Consider the following 6,000-nt stretch of genomic DNA (forward strand, 5'->3'; position numbering starts at 1 on the left):
TATTCAACCCAATGATTCCAAAGGTGTTGTATCACAGGTTGATGATTACAAAACCAGGGCCTCTGTCACAAGCACTGGTAATGTCCCTACGCACGGTAACTGTAACCTCATGTAACTCAGCCAAACAAGAGGACTCTCATAACCAGGCCAGACATATTCAACCCATTCCTAGCATATCTTTGTGTAAGGACACTCGCATGCATAAGTCTGTGCCTTCAGATTTTTCTACTCTGTTATCCTGTTTGCGCCAGAGGGAAAGAGATCCTCTCTCCTCTGATAATATGGTGTTCTGTAAGCTGAATGAGCAATAGAGACTGAGTTACTGGGTTACTGGTAGCACTGACTGTACAGTTGTGAGACCAGCTATATTTAATCACAGATTAGACCCTAGCAGTTTACCTGTACCTCAGAGGGGGACTGTGACGTGGTGTGCTGGGAAGGAAGGCCAAATCTGTCCCCAAGAAAACATACAGCTTTGAACTGGATGAGAAAGTTCGTATTTTCAGTATTGATTAATGAAGCTTTTGCTAAATAGTTTGTTTTTGTCGAACTTTGCTTTGTTCCACTGTCTCACATCTTTTACTTAACCCACTGAGCCAGACTAGTGCTAAAATAGCATCATTTCTCACTCCAAGGGATTCTGGTAACAAAATATTTTATGTAATTATGTTAGTATTTTAAGTATTTTCAGTATTGATTAATGAAGCTTTTGCTAAATAGTTTGTTTTTGTCAATCTTTGCTTTGTTCCACTGTCTCACATCTTTTACTTAACCCACTGAGCCAGACTAGTGCTAAAATAGCATCATTTCTCACTCCAAGGGATTCTGGTAACAAAATATTTTATGTAATTATGTAATTATGTCATAATTAGCTATGAGGGATTTCGATAGTCTCCTCTAAATTCTTGTAAAAGTTATTCTGGAATCTCCTGTTTTGGGGTTTAAAGCTTTGAATGGAGAAATAAATACATCTGCTGCTTCCCCAGTTGGATAGTAATTTAGAAAGGAACAGATCTCTCTGCCTGTATTATGGCAACAGATCTTTACATATTACTGAATATTACACAAGATTTCTCGTAAGCGAAAGTCTGTGTGGCTCCATAGTAATAGCTTTTGCAGAAAAGCTTGTTTGGTCATGGTGATGGGACAGTAAATAATACATCTCAACTGCTGGTCAGTATACTAAAAGGTTGATAGTGGTGAGACATTATTGAATTATACATATATGGTGGGGATACATCTGCTGAATAATACAGTTGATTGATAGTGGTCATATACAGGACGAACCCTGAATAATGGATCCATGTTGGTGAAACCCATGACCTCCTGGTGAATATGGAGGAGGAGAGGCAATATACTGTACTAAAGGACCTGTGGTGGTGTCCGGTTGTCTGTATGTGTGCTACTGGATAGCTCTGTCTTATTCCCCTACAGTGTTCATTATTGTGAACTGATGGTTGTTTTCTGTATCCAGATGTTGCTGGTGTCCTGTTCTCATGGGATCAAATGTAATGCATGTTATAGTACTGAGTGGTACATCAAGATCACCCTTGGTCATATGTATTTTTTGTTTAGGATAATATCAGCAGTCTTCTATCAGCAGTGCAAACATGTATGTCATTACATTATTCCTACATATCTGTTTGGGTTTGCTTAGTCAGCTCTAATCACTAAGAGCCCTATTCAATCATGAATCTACACATTCATTTCTACACTCTTAGAAGAAAAGGGGCTATCTAGTACCTAAAAGACTTCTTCAGCTGTCCACATAGGAGAACCCTTTAAAGAACCCTTTTTAGTTTTGGTTCCAAGTACAACTCCTTTGTTCCATGTAGAACAGAGGAGGCTGGTGGGCGGAGCTATAGGAGGACAGGCTCATTGTAATAGCTGTCCAACCTTCATCAATGTCCAACCTCCAGCCAATCAACGAGGAAACCTTGAACATGGGCTAATAAAAGAAGGTCACGATAACAGAACAATGAGGAGTTAATGACTCACAGGTTATTCCACAATCCACAATCCTTGATTAGCTCTCAAATTGGATTCAGTCCAAATGTGTAATTGAAAAATCCTATCTGATAATTACCCTTCATTATTGGAACATACAGATTTGGACAGCAGGGTATTTCTTCCCACCCCATCAGTTACAGTGGGCAGTCAATGTGTTTGTGATGACCATGTTCTTGTGCTTACAGTCTGATCTGCTCATCTGAGCCCCACCTCTTTCACTTCCTCCCCCAGAATGTCTAAGTCAATGCCTTGATCAATCAAGAAGGTCCCACGGCATCCCGATGCCTGTTTAATAATCAGAGCACACAGAGCAGCCTGATACTTCTGCTCTGCTTCGTCTAACCCATAGTGTGTTCATAGATCAGATTTGTTTTTTAGCAGAGTGTGAATTATTCCACCCAGCCAGCGAAGAGAAGACTTGCAGCGCTCGGGGCTGCTGACAGCGCCAGCCACAGCCCTGTCAGAAATTCTGCTGACTCAGGCATCTTCAGGGAAGACTTGGATTGAGGCTCTGGAAACGGATTTGACCTTTGACGCGGTTAACCATTAATCCATGGCAAAACTTTGAACGTGCCCTCCGAGGGGAGGGGTGGACAGGGAGAGCAGCCACGTGTCACAACCATGACCTGTAACTATTGTAAAGTGAAATGGTAAAACTAATGCCTCTGTCTGTCCTGTCATAAACTCTTTTATCCGCTCCGGATGAGAATGAGCTGGATATTCTGGGGCATTCTGGGGCATTCTGGGGCATTCTCGTCTGGCAGCCCTTCAACTCCTGTGACATTATATCAAAAAGCACAGGTTTCTCCCGGTTTATAGAGGTGGTTCTACTGTTAGATGCTGTGTAGGAAAACCAGAAGTACAGACAAACTTGGATAACCTGTCAGGGTCATGTCATGTTCGTCTGTACCTGATCTAAGAGCATTCCATATTATCATGCTGGACCAGACAGATGCTGTTGGACTGGTAATACTCTAACATACAATGTTTTACAATGCAAGATTATAGAAAGACAAATACACAGTGCATTCGGAAAATATTCAGACCTGTTAGATGCATTCAGGACAAAGAGTTCCATCTTAGTTTCATCAGACCAGATACATTTGTTTCTCATGGTCTGACTCCTTTAGGTGCCTTTTGGTAAACTCCAAGCGGGCTGTCATGTGCCTTTTACTGAGGAGTGGCTTCCGTCTGGACACTGCCACCTGATTGGTGGAGTGCTGCAAAGATGGTTGTCCTTCTGGAAGGTTCTACCGTCTCCACAGAGCTCTGTCAGCGTGACCATCGGGTACTTGGTCACCTCCCTGACCAAGGCCCATCTCCCCTGATTGCACAGTTTGGCTGGGCGGCAGCTCTAGGAAGAGTCTTGGTGGTTCCAAACTTCTTTCATTTAAGAATAATGGAGGCCACTGTGTTCTGGGGACCTTCAATGCTGTGGAAATGTTTTGGTACCCTTCCCCAGATCTGTGCCTCAACACAACCCTGTCTCTGAGCTCTACAGACAATTCCTTCGACCTCAAGGTTTATTTTTGCTCCTACACTGTCAACTGTGGGACCTTATATACAGGTGTGTGCCTTTCCAAATCATGTCCAATCAATTGAATTTACCACAGGTGGACTCCAATGAAGTTCTTCCAATGAAGAAATACATTTAAACTCAGTTTTAAATAATTCCTGACATTTAAAATTCCCTGTTTTATGTCAGTTAGGATCACCACTTTATTTTAAGAATGTGAAATGTTCGAATAATAGTAGAGAGAATGATTTTTCTCTGCTTTTTTTTTTCAGCTTTCATCACATTCCCAGTGGGTCAAAGGTTGACATACACTTAATTAGTATTTGGTAGCATTGCCTTTAAATTGTTTAACTCGGGTCAAACCTGTTTCCTCCAGCATCTTCACAAGGTCCTTTGCTGTTGTTCTGGGATTGATTTGCACTTTTCGCACCGAAGTACGTTCGTCTCTAAGAGACAGAATGCATCTCCTTCCTGAGCGGTATGACGGTTGCGTGGTCCCATGGTGTTTATACTTGCGTACTATTTATACTTGCATTTGTACAGATGAACGTGGTACCTTCAGGCATTTGGAAATCGGATGGATGAAGGATGAACCAGACTTGTGGAGGTCTACCATTTTTTTCTGAGGTCTTGGCTGATTTCTTTAGATTTTCCCATGATGTCAAGCAGAGACACAGAGTTTGAAGTTCGGCCTTGAAATACATCCACAGGTACACCTCTAATTGACTCAAATGATGTCAATTAGCCTATCAGAAGCTTCTAAAGCCAAGACATAATTTTCTGGAGTTTTCCAGGCTGTTTAAAGGCACAGTCAACTTAGTGTATGTAAACTTCTGACCCACTGGAATTGAGATACAGTGAATTATAAGTGAAGTAATCTGTCTGTAAACAATTGTTGAAAAAAATACTTGTGTCATGCACAAAGTAGATGTCCTAACCGACTTGCCAAAACTATAGTTTGTTAACAAGAAATTTGTGGAGTGGTTGAAAAACGAGTTTTAATGACTCCAACCTAAGTGTATGTAAACTTCCAACTTCAACTGTGTTTTCTAAAATGTCTAAAAACCTGTTTTTGCTTTGTCATTATGGGTATTGTGTTGATTGATGAGGAAAAACATTTATTTAATCCATTTTAAAATAAGGCTGTAACGTAACAAACTGTGGAGAAAGTCAAGGGGTCTGAATACTTTCCGAAGGCACTGTACATGTATATCAGATCTATTGTCCATGCATTTATACACTGAAAAATAAGAGGTATCTAAGTGACTCCTATTCATCTCATGACAAATATGGAAACAGTTCATTTTCAAAGAATTGATGATGTGCCTTTGACACAAAAAGAAAAGGTTAGCCAGCTGCTGTTGATGAGGAGTCTAAATGTGGATCTCCCTTCTTTGTTGGTCGAGCACACAGACACTGGAGAATTGTCTTGCTTCCCCCCTACTGTGTTTTCATTTGTCCTTACATAACACAAAGCCATGGTGTGTTAACGAAGTCTGAGATTTTAGCCTAAACTATGCATCGCTGTAAGATTCTATGATGATCTTTTCACCCCCATCTAGAGTTAATTAGCACTCTCTCATTGGCTCACAGATACAGTGGGCACACAGGGGATTTTGATGGGTTGTGTGCGTGTGTCTGTTGCAGGTGCTCAGCTCTTGGTGACCATGGTGACAGTTGCCATTTCTTGAATCTGTTGCAGGATTTCCATTAAAACACGTCTAAGAGCATCAGGGTAGGTAGTCACAATTCACTTCCATCAGTTGAGATAACATTCATGCACATTCAAATACAAACGGTGTCAACTTTGGGGAAAAGGTACATGGTTATTTAGTTATCAATCGAACCAAGAAACAAAACATTCATTTTGAGCCAGAAAATCTATATCTGAAATCTCATGGTAAGAAATTTGGGACTAGATTAGAGTCAAATTGACACTGTGTAAATGTTTCGGACAATAAGTCTTACCTGTAGATGCTCACCGTTGCCCTCCATGTGTATCCTCAAGAGTTGTCCTCCCACTAAGTGTCCTGATGGTAGAAGAGTGTTTACAGGTTAACAGCAGAGGGGTTGGGAAGGAGCCTAATGAAGGTGGCTCAGGTAGAGTAAAGTCCCTGTGGGGATCTCTGCTCTGAGTTCATTATGAGGCTGGGATTCAAAACGATCATGCTTTGTGGACGATGCACATTTTAAAGGCAATGTTTCTGCGATTGCGGAGAGCATATTCACAGTAAACACTGCATATGTCGGCTCAATAGAAAATGAAAAATGTTTCAAGCACACGTTAAATTGGATCTACTGGTGATTGGATTAAATTCTGGCCTACACAAAAAGGTTGGTCGGAACCGGTCCAGAACAGTTTAAAGTCCCCTAAATAGGGAACTTGAAGTGTAAACCAAATTTTCCGGTGCTATGAATTTAATCCCGGCACTGTCCATAACCACCAAATTTATCAGGAGTTGTGGTTGTGGCGT

Source organism: Oncorhynchus kisutch, linkage group LG22 (assembly GCF_002021735.2).
Source record: "Oncorhynchus kisutch isolate 150728-3 linkage group LG22, Okis_V2, whole genome shotgun sequence".
Lineage (NCBI taxonomy): Eukaryota > Metazoa > Chordata > Actinopteri > Salmoniformes > Salmonidae > Oncorhynchus > Oncorhynchus kisutch.